Here is a 19,157-nt window from a genome sequence, read left to right on the forward strand (position 1 = left end):
TGAGCACTGCCGGGTGTGACCCAAAAACCACAAAAAAAAAAAAAAAAAAAAAAAAAAAAAAAGATAGATCAAACAGCAGAACTGAAGACTGGAGAGATAATACAGGGGTTAAGACCTTGTATGCAGACAATGCAAATGGTTCCAGAGCACTGCCAGAAGTGATCCTTGAAAACAGAGCCAGTCCCTAGAACTGCCAGATGACTGGCGTAAAACCATTAAACATATGTATGCGTGTATACATATATACATATATATGTATATATATGTATATATATATATATATATATATATATATAAAACCATTACAATAGTAAGAAAAATGAAAGAAAGAAAAGGAAAAAAAAGGCAGTGTCTGGAGTGCAGCCAACCCAGAACAAAACTGGGCTTGATTCCCAATATTCCATATTGTCCCCCTACCCCCACAGCCTGCTAGGAGTAATTTTTGAGTGCAGAGCCAGGAATAACCCCTGAGCACCACTGGGTGTGGACCAAAAACAAACCAAAAAAAAAATTTCACAATGAATTACAAAGTTATTCACGGTTGTGTCTCAGGAATACAATATTTCAACATTAATTCTTTCACCAGTATCCACTGCCCTCCTCCTATTGTTCCCACCTTGCTCCCACCCACTGCCTATCTGTGTGAGAGGCACTTTTTCTTTCCATTTTTTTTCCTTTGAGTTGCATGAGTTTCTTTTCATTTATTCTTTTTTTTTTTTTTTTTTTTTTTGGTTTTGTTTTGTTTTCGTTTTTTGGGTCACACCCGGCAGTGCTCAGGAGTTACTCCTGGCTCTATGCTCAGAAATCGCCCCCTGGGGCCGGAGAGATAGCATGGAGGTAAGGCGTTTGCCTTTCATGCAGGAGGTCATCGGTTCGAGTCCCGGCGCCCCATATGGTCCCCTGTGCCTGCCAGGAGCAATTTCTGAGCCTGGAGCCAGGAATAACCCCTGAGCACTGCCAGGTGTGACCCAAAAAAAAAAAAAAAAGAAATCGCCCCTGTCAGACACGGGGGACCATATGGGATGCCGGGATTCGAACCACCGCCCTCCTGCATGCAAGGTAAATGCCTTACCGCTGTGCTATCTCTCCGGCCCCTCTTTTCATTCTTTTTTAACTTTTAAAATTTAGACAGTTGTGATTTAACGTTATTCATAGTTGGGTTTCAGACATATACCGTTTCAGGACCAAGCACACCACAGTGTCAACCTTCTTCAACCAATGTTCCCAGAATGTATCCCATGCCACCACTCCCTACCCCTCAGATTGCCTGCATAACAGGCCTGTTTTAATCTTGGTTGATGGGCCGGAGAGATAGCATGGAGGTAAGGCGTTTGCCTTTCATGCAGGAGGTCATCGGTTCGAATCCCGGCGTCCCATATGGTCCCCCGTGCCTGCCAGAAACAATTTCTGAGCCTGGAGCCAGGAATAATCCCTGAGCACTGCCGGGTGTGACCCAAAAACCACAAAAAAAAAAAAATCTTGGTTGATAAAGTTAGGATCTCATGATTTCATTGTTGTTGACTGTTGTTGGCTGGGATATTTAGTTCTGTCCTTTCTGAACACCACCAAATGTATATAAGACCTGTTTGTCCCTGTCCCCATCCCTTTATATTTGTGTTTCTCCTCCTCCACTAAATTTCTTTCCTTTTCCTCACTATGCTATGGGGCCTAGAGTATTCTCAACAACTCCACACAAACCATTGCATCTCTTCATTATTCTAAATACCACATATAAGTAAGATCGTTCTGTATTTATCCTTCTTCTGGCTTACTTCATTTAATATAATATCTTCCAGTTCCATCCACATTGCAGTAAATTGCATTATTGCATGATTCCTTACAGCTATATAGTATTCCATTGTGTGTGGTTGTGTGTATATACATATATATATGTATATATATATATATATCACAACTTTTTTTTTTTTTGGTTTTTCGGCCACACCTGGTGATGCTCAAGGGTTACTCCTGGCTATGCGCTCAGAAATCGCTCCTGGTTTGGGGGACCATATGGGATGCTGGGGGATTAAGCCGCGGTCTATCCTAGGCTAGTGTGCACAAGTGCGCACAAGGCAGACACCTTACCACTTGTGCCACTGCTCCAGCCCCTACATATCACACTTTGATGATCCACTCCTCTGTTGTTGGACATCTATTTTGATTCCAACTCAGCTATTGTACTGATATTTGAATGAATAGCTATATGCATATATCCTTTTGGAATTCTTCTGTCCTAGGGGTAGAGACCCAAAGCAGGATTTCTGGGCCATCTGGCAGATCGATTCTTAGTTTACTGAGAATCCTCCATATTGTTTTCCATAAAGTTGAGCCAGGCAGCATTTCGACCAGCAGTGGATGAGCGTTCCTTTTTTTTTTTTTTTTTTTTTTTGTGGTTTTTGGGTCACACCCGGCAGTGCTCAGGGGTTACTCCTGGCTCCATGCTCAGAAATTGCTCCTGGCAGGCACAGGGGACCATATGGGACGCTGGGATTCGAACCGATGACCTCTTGCATGAAAGGCAAACGCTTTACCTCCATGCTATCTCTCCAGCCCCTGAGCGTTCCTTTTTCACCACATCCCCAACACAATTTGTTCCCAATATTTTTGATATGTGCCATTCTAACTGGTGTAAGATGATATCTCATTGTTTTGATTTTTATTTCTTTAATGATAATTATGACAAGCATTTTTTCACTTGCCTATTGGCCATCTGTTGGCCACCTCTCAGAAAGGTGTCTTTTCGGGGGCCGGAGAGATAGCATGGAGGTTCGAATCCCGGCATCCCATATGGTCCCCCCAAGTCTGCTAGGAGTGATTTCTGAGCATAGAGCCAGAAGTAACCCCTACATGCTGCTGGGTATGACCCAAAAACAAAACAAACAAACAAACAAAAAAGAAAAGAAAGGTGTCTTTTCATTTCAAGAGGCACATTTTCTTAAAATAACATTTTTTTGTTTTGGTTTTTGGGCCACACCTGGCAAGCACTCAGGGGTTACTCCTAGCTCTGCATTCAGAAACTACTTCTGGCAGGCTTGGGGGACCATACGAGATGCCAGGGATCAAATCTGGATCAACTCTATGCAAGGCAAACTCTCTACCTGCTATGCTATAACTCCAACCCCTTAAAATAACAGTTTTTGGAGGTCACACCCAGCGGTGCTCAGGGGTTACTCCTGGCTCTGCTCTCAGAAATTGCTCCTGGAAGGCACAGGGGAGCATATGGGATGCTGGGATTTGAACCACCATCTGTCCTGGATTGGCTGCGTGCAAGGCAAACATTCTACCACTGTGCTATCTCTCCACCCCCCTTAAAATAACTTTTGATATTGTGGTTTATAATACTATAGCTGGGGCTGGAGTGATAGTACAGTGGGTAGGGCATATGCCTTGCATGCAGCTGACCTGGGTTGGATCCCTGACACCTCATATAATAAAATCCTATAATAAAATATTATACATGAAACCCTACAGATAATACTACTGTATTGGGTTTTCTTTTTGGTGTTTTTATTTTTTTTAATCTTTGGACTACACCCTGTGGTGTTCAGGAAGTACTCCTAGAACCACATTCAGGAATTAATCCTGGTGGTGTTCAGGGGACTATATGGAATAGTGAGGATTGAACCCAGTTCAGTTACATGCAAGGCAAGGGCCCTACCTGCTATGCTATCACTCTGGTGCCTTTACAGGGAATCTTGTTTATATAAAAGATACCACTAATGGAACTACAGAAAAAGCTCAGTGGGTGGAGCACATGGTTTGCATGCTAGAGGACTGGATTTAATCCCGGGTAGCATATAGTCCCCTGAGTACCAAGTACAGAGCTAGGAATGCTGACTGAATATGTCCCTCAAACCAAAACTAGAAAAGAGGAAGAAGAAGAAGAAAAAAAAAGAGGTGTCACTGAAGGACAACATGAACTGTGGGAAATTTCCCAACTAGTAAGGTTCCTGCTCTCTAATAAAAGAATAATGTGGCAGAGCTGGGCTTATGGAAAGAAGGTTTATTTCTCCAATCCAAGGGAAACACAGATGCTTGATCCTCCCTTAGGTCGTGAGACTGGATAGCACTAGAATAGCACCTCAGCACCTGGGACCTTTTACAACTTTTTGTCTCTGGGTGGTCCTAGTGATATCTAAGACCTTAGTTTGGTGCCTTGTCTTCCTTATAAGGTAAGCTGGTAGCAGATTCTGTTAGAATTTAGTTGAGCCATTTCTCCACTTCCTTCCTTCCTTCCTTCCTTCCTTCCTTCCTTCCTTCCTTCCTTCCTTCCTTCCTTCCTTCCTTCCTTCCTTCCTTCCTTCCTTCCTTCCTTCCTTCCTTCCTTCCTCCCTTCCTCCCTTCCTACCTCCCTTCCTTCCTTCCTCCCTTCCTTTTCTTTCTCTTTCTTCCTTTCTGTCCAAGGCAAACACCTTACCCACTGTACTATCTCTCCGGTCCCTTATTATTTTCTTATGATCACATGACCCCTTTGCTCCTTGAGGCATCATCAGCCAGATCCCGCTCTATGGTTTCTTTTGAAATTTTCTCTAGTTGTGTCCCTCAGTGCTGCCACCTTGGAGCAAGGGGAGGAAAGGCTCTGAGAACTTGTTTTCACTCTGCCACAAGGGAGCACACGAGCTCACTCTGCCCGGCAATGGGACTCTATCCTGCATAAAAAGGTAAAAGAGGTCTGTGGGGTAGAGAGACACAAAAAGAGATGTTCATCTATGTCTCGTAGTAGAGAAGTTGACCCACAACTTTCTCTAACTAGGGACCGGAACAATAGCACAGCGAGTAGGGCACTTGCTTTGCAAGCTGCCAACTTAGGTTTGATATTCGATATCCCCTGAACACTGCCAGGAATAATTCTTCTTCTTCTTTTTTTTTTTTTTTTTTTGGTCACAGCCGACAATGCTCAGGGGCCACTCCTGGCTCTATGCTCAGAAATCGTCCCCGGCAGGCTCAGGGGACCATATGGGATGCCGAGATTCAAACCATTGTCTTTCTGCATGCAAGGCAAATGCTCTACCTCCATGCTATCTCTCCGGCTCCAGCCAGGAATAATTCTTGAGCATTAGAGTATGCCCTGAGCATCGCTAAGTGCGGGCTCCCTGCCCTCCAAAATTAACAACTTTTTTTTTACTATTAGATATATTCTAAGTGTTTAAATATATATAATGATTTTTGGGTTATACCCAGTGGCTCTCAGGGGTTACTCCTGGCTCTATGCTCAGAAATCGCACCTGGCAGGCTCGGGGAACCATATGGGATGCCGGGATTCGAACCACCATTCGTCCTGCTCCTGCTACATGCAAGGAAAACGCCCTACTGCTGTGCTATCTCTCCGGCCTCAAGTGTTTGATATATTAACATTTTTTTCTTCTAAAAAAATAATAATTTTTCAGACGAATGGCTAAAGAAACTGTGGTACATATACACAATGGAATATTATGCAGCTGTCAGGAGAGATGAAGTCATGAAATTTTCCTATACATGGATGTACACGGAATCTATTATGCTGAGTGAAATAAGTCAGAGAGAGAGAGAGAAAAACACAGAATGGTCTCACTCATCTATGGGTTTTAAGAAAAATGAAAGACACCCTTGTAATAATAATTTTCAGACACAAAAGAGAAAAGAGCTGGAAGTTCCAGCTCACCTCAGGAAGCTCACCACAAAGAGTGATGAGTTTAGTTAGGGAAATAACTACATTTTGAACTGTCCTAATAATGAGAATGTATGAGGAAAATGGAGAGCCTGTCTAGAGTACAGGCGGGAGTCGGGTGGGGCGAAGGGAGACTTGGGACATTGGTGATGGGAATGTTGCACTGGTGATGGGTGGTGTTCTTTACATGACTGAAACCCAAACACAATCATGTATGTAATTAAGGTGTTTAAATAAATTAAAAAATAAAAATTAATAAAAAAATAATAATTTTTTCACCTGATCTTTTTCCTTCCTTCCTTCCTTCCTTCCTTCCTTCCTTCCTTCCTTCCTTCCTTCCTTCCTTCCTTCCTTCCTTCCTTCCTTCCTTCCTTCCTTTCTATTTTCTGGAGGACACACCTTCTGGTGCTCAGTACTTATTTCTGACTGTTCAGGGATCACTCCTAGTAGGGATTAGGGGATAATATGGGGGCTAGGTTTGAACCTGGGTTGGCCACATATGCTGTTCTATTGTTTCAGCTCCAGGTCTCCTTTTCTTACAGTGGAAGTTTTAAAATTATAGAAGCCTGGAAGGAGCATTCAACAAGAAGCCAGAGGTTTATCTACTTTCTAGTTGTGGTTCTGTAATGAACTGACACATTCCTGATTAGATCATTCAGTTTGTTTTCATTTCTTTCTTTCTTTTTTCTTTTTGGTTTTTGGATCACATTCAGGCAGTGCTCAGGGGTTACTCCTGGCTCTACGCTCAGAAATCACTCCTGGCAGGCTCAGGGGACCCTATGGGATGCCAGAATTCGAAACACTGTCCTTCTGCATGCAAGGCAAACACCTTACCTGCTATCTCTTCAGTCCCATGTTTTCATTTCCTTTTTATTTTTTTTCTTGATTTTTGGGTCACACCCAGCAGTGCTCAGGGGTTACTCCTGGCTCAATGCTCAGAAATCACTCCTGGCAGGCTCAGGGGACCATGTGGGGATGCCAGGATTCAAACCACCACCCTTCTGCATGCAAGGCAAAATGCCTTACCTCCATGCTATCTCTCCAGCCCTGGCCTCTTCATTTTTTAGTGTCTGGACAAAATGGTTTCAAGGTCTCTTCCAAGACCTATTACCTTATGGTCTAGAGTGATAGTACAGCAAGTAGGGAACTTGCATTGTTCACTGCCAACCAGGTTTCAATTCCTGGCACTCCAGATGGTTCCTCAAGCCCCCCAGAAGTGATCCCAGAGCAGAGGCAGGAGTAAGTCCTGAGTGTAATGCCAAAATCAAAATCAAATAAATTAACTAATTACCTTAATATCATTCTGTTACTTTTTTTCAAGAGGAATACTATATTTATTTTTGTTTAAGTAAATTAGATTTATTTAAATCAACTGAATACAACATACAGATCTTCTATATATATATATTATATAGAACATAAATATATATATATATATTTGAGAATAGTAATGTGAGGTACCCAACACATAGTATAGGAGTTAATGTGCTTGCCTTTCATGGGGCTGATTCTAGTTCGAATCCCAGCATTGCTTCTGGTTTCACAAACACTATCAGGTGTCATTCCTTGAGCACGGAACTAGAACTAGAAGTAAGCACTGACCACTGCTGGGTTTACTCTCATTCCTCCCAATAATAGAAATGCGAGGCCCATATAAGCATCATCCAAATTAAGATCTTGAACATTGGGCCAGAAATCCTGCTGGAGCTGCAGGCCAGAAGCCACCTACAGCAATAGTACAAGATTAAGCCAGGAAAAAAATGGGAGGGGGCCAGAGCGATAGCGCAGCGGTAGGACATTTGCCTTACAGGTGGCTGACCCAGGCCAGACACCCGCATCCCATATGGTTCCCCAAGCCAGGAGCGATTTCTGAGCGAAGAGCCAGAAGTAACCCCTGAGCGCCACTGGGTAAACCATAACTTTGATGTGGCTGTTCTAGTTTAATTTTTGTTTTTTGTTTTTGGGCCACATCCAACAGAGCTCAGGGATTACTCCTGACCCTGCACTTAGAAATCGCTCCTGGCAGGCTCAGGGGACCACATGGAATGCCGGGGATGGAGCCCAGGCCCCTGAGTTGGGGCCAGAGAGATAGCATACAACTGACCCAGGAGTGACCTGGTTCGATTCACAGTATCCTATATGGTCCCCAGAGCCTACCAGGAGCAGTTTCAGAGTACAGAGCCAGAAGTAGCTCCTGAGTGCTGTTCGGTGTGCCCCCCCCCCAAAAGAAAGCAATGTACCTGAATCAATTTACCTATTCATTTTTCTGTTTAGCAGAAACATGTTTCTGTTTCTCCTTTTTTATTATGTAACAGCATTCCTGGGGCACATTTGAAATGTCTTTAACCTATTTTTTGGGGATTGAGTTGGTGGTGCCAAGGTTTAAATCCTACCCTGGGGTTGGAGAGATAGCATAGAGGTAAGGCATTTGCTTTGCATTCAGAAGGACAGAAGTTCGAATCCTGGCATCCCATAGGGTTTCCCAAGCCTGCGAGGAGCAATTTCTGAGCATAGAGCCAGGAGTAGCCCCTGAGCATTGCTGGGTGTGACCCAAAAACCAAACCAAACCAAACCAAAAAACAAAAACAAAAAAAACCCTACCCTGAGCCATATTGTCTTTTTTTTTGGGGGGGGGGCACAATTTTTAATGCTCAGGGCTCACTCAGGGCTCTGCACTCAAGGGCCACTCCTAGAAGGGCTCTGGGGACCTTATAGGATGCAAAGATTAAACCGAGGTGATTATATGCCAGACAAATGCCCTACTCTCTGTACTATTGCTTTAGCCCTCAAAGAGCCATATCCTTAAGCCTGAATTTTCTCCATAGTTTAAATCTAGATATGGCATGCAGGATCTGTGCAGAATACATTTGACTTTAATGCCAAATTGTTTGCTAAGAGGTAACTTCCATCTGTAATAGATGACAGGTCCTTTTGTTTCATATTCTTGTTAAGAGACCAGAATACCACAGACATGGGTGTGAGGGCCAAGAGTACTTTAACAACTGAGCCTTTCTTCGCTTGGCTCTCAGCAACATAGGACATCATCACTTCTTTTCTTCACTTGCTTCCTCCAAGGGTAAAAGGTTCAACTGGTGGTGAATTTAAACATCCCTGAAAAGGATTGTTTGTTTGGGGTGTTACATTGTTGGGTTACAGCTATTTTTTACTCAGGGCCCAGGAGTGACCACCCCCATCCATGCTTGGGACAGTCTGGGATGCCAGGAATCGAATCTGGGTCAGCTGTATGCAAGCCAAACACTAGCTGTGCTATCTCCCCGGCCTTCATACTTTACTTTTCCTCTAATATTGTTAGGAGGAGGACAGAGGCAACCACCAAAGTGAAAGAGAAAAGTAACACTTTCATTGTGGTTACTATGTTCCAAACTGTCAGAAACTTGAACTGGTTATAACATTTTATCCAAATTTCGACCTTACAAGGAAGGTGTTTGCTTATCAAAGGGGTGATTTGTTCATCAGTCACTGAGTTCATTGGTGGGTCAGACTGGATTTAAAGCCTGGTCTGTCAGATTAAAGAGACCATTGAAAAGGCAACCTTGGAGTAGGTGTCTTTGTTTAGTCTGCCACTACTACGAACCTGTTCCTCTAGGTTCTGTTGGCATCTGTGCTCCTCCAAATTATGTGCTCAGTTAATGATGGCCATTTATGACATTGGTGGATTTACGGTTTCCTGAGCACTGCTAGGAGTGATCCCTGAGCAGAGTCAAGAGCACCACTAAGTGTGCCCCGCACCCAAGCCCTATAATTTATTCTTTTTTTTTCCTCTCAAAAATCCTTCTTCCTTTTATTTTATTTAAGAAAATTGAGACCGAGCAACCACAACAAGAACACAACTAAGTGGAGAAGAGAATGGTGAAGAAAAAATTTTACAATCATTGGAGGCATGACTGGAGCGATAGGGCATTTGCCATAAAAGCAGCCCTCCCACATTAGATCCCCAGAATCCCATATGGTCCCTCAAGCCTGCCAGAAGTAATTTCTGAGCAGAGAGCCCGGAGTAACCCTTGAAGGCCGCTGGATGTGTCTCAAAATAAAATAAAACAAAAACACATTGGAGGTGCCATAGAAGAAGCCAGCAAACAGCAAAATATAGGTGGTACAGCGGCTAGAGGAAAGGCTGAAGTGCTGTTGGTAAAGCAAGAGTCCCTGTGAAAACATCCCTTGAGCCTGCATTGTGTAATTTGCCTTTCAACAGCAGAAGCGGTTTAGGAAATTATAAAGTGACCTCCCTGAGGATGTTTTCTTTTCTGTGAGAATTTCTCTCAGGCTTTTAACTCTGAATATATGAATGGTTGACCAAGGCAAAGAAACAGAGTGTTCAGAAAAGGCCTCTGTGTGGTTTTTTTTTTTTTTCTTATCTACTTAACTGACAGTTCTGGTCAAGGTTCTGAGACCTTTTTGTTTTGTTTTGTTTTTTGTTTTTTGGGCCACACCCGGCGGTGCTCAGGGGTCACTCCTGGCTGTCTGCTCAGAAATAGTTCCTGGCAGGCACGGGGGACCATATGGGACACCGGGATTCGAACCAACCACCTTTGGTCCTGGATCGGCTGCTTACAAGGCAAACACCGCTGTGCTATCTCTCCGGGCCTCTGAGACTTTTTTTTTTTTTTTTTTGGTTTTTGGTTTTTGGGTCACACTGGGCAGCACTCAGGGTTTACTCCTGGATCTGCGCTCAGAAATCGCTCCTGGCAGGTATGAGGGAACCATATGGGTTACCAGGATTTGAACCACCATCCATCCTGGATCAGCTGCATGAAGGCAAACACCCTACCTCTGTGCTATCTCTCTGGCCCCCATGGCTCTGAGCTCTTGATGCTGTCTGTCCATCTATCTGTAAAACAATTGCTGGGACATGGGAGGTTTTGCTTCCCAGAGGCAAGGTGTAGACAAATAGATAAGCACAACCCAGGTGTAGGAACAGTTTCTCAGATACAGTCCCTGCTTCATTTCAGCGTGGCACTCTCTCAATTCACACAACCCTACTCCAAGAGCTACAGAGTAAAGAACAAAATATAAGAGGTTCTCCCTGCCTTCTACATTGTTTAAATTTAGGAGCTGAGCCGATAGCTCAGGGTCAGTGGTGTATAACTGAGTTCTATTCCTGGCACCACATGACAATGCCCCCTCCCCTCCAGTCTCAGCACTGCCAGAGGTTGCCCTGGAGGCCCCCAGCACTACTGGGTTTGGTACTGCTGGGCCCAGAACCTTTGGATCTGAGTAGTACTGTATTGCTGACCCCAGCATGGAACCATCTAGCTGAGTATCTTGGGAATATCTCCTGGGTTCTCCAATTATTAAAATTTAATTGGACAGAAATACTACTGTGAATTATTTGTAAACCACTTTGGTCAAAATAAAAATTATTAATAAAAAAATTTAATTGGACAGCTAAAACTTATATGCTGAACCTCATGGTGGTGGCTAAAATGCTATAAAGTTTTATTTCATTTTTCTTCTGGTCACAGTAGGTGGTACTCAGGGCTTACTCTTGGTTCTGAGCTCAGAGATCACTCCTGGTAGACTCAGACAGGGTGAAGGACCTCCTGGGGATGCCAAGAATAAAACCTTTTTTGGTCATGTGCAAGGCTCTATCCACTGTACTATCTCTGTGGTCTCATATTAAAAGATTTTTAGAGGTGAGAGACATTAGTAGAATATGGAGAAGGAAAAGATCTTAGAGAAAATAGGACTTTCTTTTTACTATTGGTTTGTTTAGGGACCATAATTGGCCATGCTCAGGGTTTTCTCCTGGCTTTGCACTCAGAGATCACTCCTGATGGGCTGTGGGGGCGATTTGGGGGGGAGGTTTTATGGATAAAACCAGGCAGGGTCTTAAGGCAAGCGCCTTACCCACTGTACTTTTTTCTCCAATCCTAATAGATTTAGTGGCTGTAAGTTCCAGATCAAAGAGTTGGCAGGATTGGTTTCCTTGCAGCTATCTTCTTTGTATCTTTTTTGTTTTGTTTTGTTTTTGGTTTGGGGCATATCCAGTGGTGCTCAGGGGTATCTCCTGGCTATGTGCTCAGAAATCACTCCTGACAGACTTGGGGGACCATATGAAATGCCTGGGATCAAACCCAGGGTCTTATTTATTTATTTATTTATTTATTTGTTTTTTGAGTCACACCTGGCAGCGCTCAGGGGTTACTCCTGGCTCTATGCTCAGAAATTGCTCCTGGCAGGCTCGGCGGACCATATGGGATGCCAGAATTCGAACCACCATCCTCTGCATGCAAGGCAAATGCCTTACCTCCATGCTATCTCTCTGGCCCCTCATGGTTTTATTTTAACGTAATTATCTTTTTACAGTTACTTTTTCCAAAACACTCAAATTCTGAGGGACTGAGTTTAGGGCTTCAGCATCAGAAATTTGGAGCACAGGATAGCCCATAACAAACTTCTAGTTTCAGCTTCTGAAAATGGGGCACTTAACTCACTTCCTTTCCACCTGTTAGTCTTGTATAGTAAGTTCTCTCCACCCTTATGCTTTCTCCTCCTCCGCCTCTTACAGACGTAAAGGCTTGTAATAGCAAGAACTCACAGAGCAGTTCTAAAGAGCTTATGGTAAAAATGGGCAGGTTGTGTCATGTACCAGACTACACAACACTTTGGAGTTGTTGAAATTCCAGGTGTATTGTCTTAAAGTCACAGATCTCTGCTTATCTCTGCTCAGTTGTCTCAATGATTGTTGATTTTATTTTTTGGTCTTATATATATTATATAATATAATATGGTATGTCCTGACTCAACTCTCAATTGGCTTTTTCTTGGCCAGCCTTTATTTATTAGATAGGGTCAAAAACAGGACATGTTAAGGTTTGTCCTTTCCTAAAAGGACAATTTTTGAGGATAACCCCCCAATTTTGCAGCGTAGGATTACATACATACACAAACACAGGCTGAGCAGTATCTCTAAGAGTCTTGATCTCAGGGATCAGAATAATAGTACGGCAGTAAGGCACTTGTCTTGCATACAGACAACCCGGATTTGATTCCCAGAATCCCATCTAGTCCCATAAACATTGCCAGAACCGATCCCTTAGCATAGAACCAGGAGTAAGCCCTGAGCACCGCCAGGTATAGCCCTGAAATTAAGAAAGTTAGGTGTAAAACAAAAGAGGCAATATCGGGGCCAGAGAGATAGCATGGAGGTTAGGCATTTGCCTTGCATGCAGAAGGACGGTGGTTTGAATCCTGGCATTCCATATGGTCCCCCGAGCCTGCCAGGAGTGATTTCTGAGTGTAGAGCCAGGAATAACCCCTGAGCACTGCCGGGTGTGACCCAAAAACAAAACAAAACAAAACAAAAAGAGGCAATCTCAACATATTCAGTTCTTTCCAAAGCAAATTCAGAGCATTATTTGTTTTTCTTGGTTTTCTTTTTGGGCCACATCTGAAAGTGCTTTTGGCTCTGTGCTCTGGGATCACTCACAGTGGTGTTTGGGGAATCATTTGGGGTGGTAGGGATTGAACCATGATCGAGCACATGCAAAGCAAGTGCCTACCCTCTACATTGTCTCTCTGGCTCCACAATGTGCTATTTGGGAGAGGCTAAGCTTTTCTTTTCCAGGTCAAGGTTCTTTTCATTTTGGGGCCACACCTGTGATGCTCAGGGGTTACTTCTGCCTCTGCAGTTAGGAATTACTCATGGAGGTTTCAGGGGACCATATGGGATTCTGGGGATTGAACTGGGTTGGCTGTGGCAAGGCAAATGCCCTAGCCATTGTACTATTGTTCTGGTCTGGGTTTTTATTTTATTTATTTTATTGTTTTTTTTTTTTTCTTGGGGGAACACACCTGGCAGTGCTCAGGGGTCACTTCTGTTTCTGCGCTCAGAAATCATTCCTAGCAGACTTGAGGGACCATATGGGATGCTGGAAATCTAAATCCATCCCAGGTTTGCTGCATTCAAGGCAAATGCCCTACTGCTGTGCTATCTTTCTGCCCCTCCCTTTTAAAATATTTTTTTGTTTGTTTATGGGCCACATAATCCTGGCAGGCCTGAGGGGACATATGGGACCCTGGGGATTGAATTCCAGCTGGCCGAATGCAAGGCAAACTCCCTACCCACACCCAATGGCTTTTTATGGGGGGGTGGGGATGGGGACCATACCTAATGGTACTCTAGGACTACTCATGGTTATACTTGAGTGTTGCTCCTGGTGACGCTTGGATTTGGTGTCAGGGATCAAACCCAGGCCTCCTGAATAGAAAACATGAGCTTAAGCCATTGAGCTATTTTGGTAGTTTTTCTTTTTTTTCTTTTTTTTTTTTTTTTTTGGTTTTTGGGCCACACCCTGTGCCGCTCAGGGGTTACTCCTGGCTATGCGCTCAGAAGTTGCTCCTGGCTTCTTGGGGGACCATATGGGACACCGGGGGATCGAACCGCGGTCCGTCCTAGGCTAGCGCAGGCAAGGCAGGCACCTTACCTCCAGCGCCACCGCCCGGCCCTATTTTGGTAGTTTTTCACAAAGTAATTTTATTTCAGATTCATAAACTTAACACTATCTATTGATAACATCATCAGAATATAGAGCATTAAAATTTAAGAAGGGGTGGCATAGAAATAGCACAGCGGTAGGATATTTGCCTTGTAAGTGCTGACCCAGGACCAACAGTGGTTCAAATCCCGGTATCCCAAATGGTCCCCGAGCCCTCCAGGAGCGATTTCTGAGCAGAGGCCCAGGAGTAACCCCTGAGCACCGCCAGGTGTGACTCAAAGTAAAAAAACAAAAAAAATTTTTAAGAAAGGAACTAGGGGCCGGAGAGATAGCATGGAAATAAGGTGTTTGCCTTGCATGCAGAAGGATAGTGGTTTGAATTCCGGCATCCCATATGGTACCCCGAGCCTGCCAGGAGCGATTTCTGAGTGTTGAGCCAGGATTTCCCCTGATTTCCGGGTGTGACCCAAAAATAAAAAAATAAAAATAAAATAAAATAAAATAAAATAAAGGAACTAATTAAAAAAATTGTTTAAGGGCAGGTAGGGCATTGACCTAGACTTGATCTCCGCATCTCATATGGTCCCCCAAGCACTGCCAGAGCATACGAGCCCTGAGCACCATTGGGTGTGGCCCTCAAAAAGCAAACAAACAAAAAAAAAACTTGTTTAAGGCAGAAAAGAGTAGACACAGATTGGAAAGATAGTACAGCATGCAGGGTGTTTGCCTTGCAAGTAGTTGATTCTGATTTGATCTCCAAAACCCCATCACTGCCATGAGTGCTCCCAAAGGACAGAGAATGAGTAAGCCCTGAGCACGGGGTATGACCACCTCTCAAAAAATATACAAATATTTTAAGTGTTTTTGTTTATTTGTTTTATTTTGTTTGGGGCCATACACAGTGCTCCAGTCCCTTAAACGTGGATTTAAACAATTTTGTTTTGTTTTGGGGCCATACCTAGTGATACTCAGGAGTTACTCATGAATCTGCACTCAGGAATTACTCCTGGGGGTGCTGGGGAACCATATGGGAAGCTAGGGATTGAATTCATAGGGATTGAATCCAGGTATCAAGAACAGAATCAAACTAGGGTCCGTCATGAGCAAGGCAAATGCCTTACCTATTGTACTATCTCTCTGGCCTCGAAAGTTATTTTAGGGGCGGGCGAGGTGGTGCTAGAGGTAAGGTGTCTGCCTTGTAAGCGCTAGCCAAGAAAGGACCGTGGTTCGATCCCCCGGTGTCCCATATGGTCCCTCAAGCCAGGGGCAATTTCTGAGCACTTAGCGAGGAGTAACCCCTGAGCATCAAACGGGTGTGGCCCGAAACAAAGAAAAAGAAAGTTTTTTTTTGTTTGTTTTTGGTTTTTGGGCCACACTCGGCATTGGTCAGGGGTTACTCCTGGCTATCTGCTCAGAAATAGCTCCTGGCAGGCACGGGGGACCATATGGGACACCGGGATTCGAACCAACCACCTTTGGTCCTGGATCGGCTGCTTGCAAGGCAAACGCCACTGTGCTATCTCTCCGGGCCCAAAGAAAGTTATTTTAATTAATTAATTAATTAATTAATTTTGGTTTTTGGGTCACACCCGGAATGCTCAGGGGTTACTCCTGGCTATGCACTCAGAAGTCGCTCTTGGCTTGGGGGATCATATGGGATGCCGGGGGATCGAACTGCGGTCCGTCCTAGGCTAGCGCTGGCAAGGCAGACACCTTACCTCTAGCACCACCGCGCCAGTTCCAAGAAAGTTATTTTAAAATCATGTTAATTACAGAACTTGTTTTTACAAACTGGGTGGTACCCTGGTCGTTGGCGTGCAAGGCAAAAGCCTTACTGCTGTGTTATCACTCCAGCTCCTTCTTAGTATCTTTTCTTATTTTCTTTCTTTTTTTTTTTTTTTTTTTGGTTTTTGGGTCACACCCGGCAGCGTTCAGGGGTTACTCCTGGCTCCACACTCAGAAATCATTCCTGGCTGGCTTGAGGGACCATATGGAATGCATATGGATGACTTTCTGCATGAAAGGCAAACGCCTTACCTCCATGCTATCTCTCTGGCCTCTTATTCTCAGTGGGCTGCAACTAACAAATACAAGGACCAGGAAAGATAGTACTAAGTCATACTTTCCATGTAGTGGATCTGGGTTCTACCCCAGCATCTCATTTGGTTCCCCAAGGACCTCAAGGAGTGATTCCTGTGTGCATAATTCATAGTGAGCATTGTCAGATGTGGCTCTAAAACCAAAACCAGAGAAACCATCTCTTAAAATTCTTGTACATCAGGACCAGAGAGATGTTATAGCAAGCCAGGTGATTGCCTTGCCTATGGCCAACCCTGGTTCGATCCTGTTCTCTGTATGCCTGTCTGGAGTTATCATACATGTTTGGTGTGTTGGAAGTTACACATATGGTCCCAGGGATCATACCTGGCATGTGTGTATGTGCAAATCACATTTAGTATTGTGGAGTCATCCCAGGGGTACAACTTGTGGCCCCATAACTGCAAGGCAGATACTTCATTAGAGCCACATCTCATCCCCATTTCCTATTAAATTATGGTTTCACATTTTGGGGGCCATAGCGGGCTCTGGCGCTACTTCCGGCAAGTGCTCAAGAAACCTATGTTTCACTCAACCCCTTAAGCTCTCTCTGGCCTTTACTTCTTATTCATTTCAAGTACGTTGGTAAACACTTGAAAAAGCCATCCACTGAGTGGAATTAAAATGGCTCTTTGGTTAGTACAATTCCTGTTGACCATTAATTTGATCTCCAGCATCCACTTCCCAAGAATTTCTGGTGTTCAGGGATTACTCCTGATCTGTGCTCAGAAATCACTCCTGGCAGCCTCAGGGGACCAGATGGGATGTCAGAGATCCAAACTCTGGTAGGCTGCAAGCAAGGCAAACACCCTACCCGCTGTGCTTGGGCCCTCCATGTCTCCTTCCAGGGGAGTCAAACTTGCAGCCCTCCGTACAACATTTTGTGGCCCTGCCTTAGAGGAATCTTTTTTTGTTTTGTTTTGTTTTAGTTGTTTGGGTCGCACCCCCCAATGTTCAAGGCTTACTACTGACTTTGCACTCAACTGACTTTGCCTCTTGCCGCCCCCAGGTAAATTGAGTTTTGAGATCTGTTCATCTAACCTTGTCATGCCAACTACCATCCTTGGCCCACTAATGGCCTTGAACCTAGAGCCGCTTTTCTTCACCTTTCCTCCACCGATCCTCCCTGCCCACCTTGCTTCATTCCTGTGGCCTCCAGTCTTATGTCCCCATTTATCCATTTTCTTCAAGGGGTGTGTGTGTGTGTGTGTGTGTGTGTGTGTGTGTGTGTGTGTGTGTGTGTGTGTGTGTCCACATTCCGCCTTGAGAAACATAACTCTAGATGCATTAACTCCTCACAAGAGGTTGGAATCCATCCTGTTTTGGGGATACGGGCATCAGACCCTGCACCAAGTCCATGGGAGGCACAATCCCCCTCCCCTAAGCCGAAGTAAGCCCTTATCCGGTTGGAAAGAACTGGAAACATTTTTCAAATAGTTTCTCCGCTGCTTCTAAATCCCTTTATCTGACACTCTTTCCAGATGCTGTGCATATTCAGCACAGAAGAAACTAGAAAAACCATACTGGGAAAGAACCAACAAAACCAGAGTTTTAATGGAAAAAAGTGCACGGAAAGCCGGACTACCCGACCCTCCGTACCAGGGTGTCCTGGAGTGGCCTCCCTTGCACCCCCACTTCGCCCCTGTGCCCAGCGATCCAATAAACCCTCGCAGGGGTTATTGGATGAGTTGCTTTGGGGGTGCCAGAGACAGGGGGGCCGGTTGGGCTCCAGGAGAGACTCTGGCACTATTTTGGCCTTTCGCCAGCGTGACCCTAGGTGGTTCAAGGATGCACACCCCCTGTGCATCGGGTGCTTGGCCTGTACCCCTCTTTCCTTCCTCTCCTTTTTTTTGGTTTTTGGGTCACACCCGCAGCGCTCAGGGGTTCCTCCTGGCTCTATGCTCAGAAATCGCTCCTGGCAGGCTCGGGGGACCCTATGGGATGCCTGGATTCGAACCCCCGTCCTTCTGCATGCATGGCAAACGCCCCCCCCTCCATGCTAATCTCTGGCCCCCTTCCTCTCCTCAAGTCTCCTTGGGTTCCGAACTCCCTTAGGCGCTTGGAGAGGGGAGGCTCCTTGCCCCCATTCCCCTCTCCGCCCGCTGGGGGGCGCCGGCCGTCCCCTGGTCGAGCGGTCACCCACAGAAGCAGGCAGCGAAGGCCCGACCGCGGGGACGGGTCGGGTCGGGACCCACCCGCCCTCCAGCCCTCCAGCTCTCCCGCCCTCTCGGTCGCCGCTCGGCCCCGAGTGGCAGAGCGCCGCTCGGACCATCGGCATCGCCTCACGTCGCCCCGCCCCCGAGGCGCGCTCCCATTGGCTGCCTCGCGCCGCTCTAGGGCCCGCGCCTCGCCTCCCCGGGCCGGCCAGACCACTGGGCTGTGGCGGGCCGGGTCAGAGGTGAACGACCCGGAGTAACCCCGGACGTAGTCACCTCATGGGACTCGCGGGCCGGGGTGGGCGGGGCGATGGGCGGGGCCTGTAGAGACAAGCCCCGCCCCTTCCCTTCCTTTCCCGTCCCTTCCCCGGCCCGGGCGGGTGTGTGTGTATGTGTGTGTGTGTGAGTGTGTGTGTATGTGTGTGTGTGTCGGGCCGGCCTGGTGCTGCTGCTGCTGCTGCTGCGCGCCTGTCAGCCATCGCCCGCCCGCCCACGCCGGACCGACGCCGCCACCCTGAGGTGAGGCGAGGGCCGCCCGAGAGTCTCGAGATCGGGGGCCGGTGGCAGGTTGGTGAGGGGGGCCGCCGCCCAGCATCATCTTCCGTGTGCGCTGCACGCGGCCGGGCTCCATCCCGGCTGGACCCGCCGCCGGCCCGGCCCGACCCGACCGACGCCTGGAGGCCTGGCTCGCCCGGCCCGCCTTGGGGAGCCGTGCGGGGCGCCGAGGGCCTACGGGGATGGGTTCTCCAGACGGAGGACCCCCCTGGCTACTCCTAGGCAGGGGCAGGGCGCTGCGCC

Source organism: Suncus etruscus, chromosome 1 (genome assembly GCF_024139225.1).
Source record: "Suncus etruscus isolate mSunEtr1 chromosome 1, mSunEtr1.pri.cur, whole genome shotgun sequence".
Taxonomy (NCBI): domain Eukaryota; kingdom Metazoa; phylum Chordata; class Mammalia; order Eulipotyphla; family Soricidae; genus Suncus; species Suncus etruscus.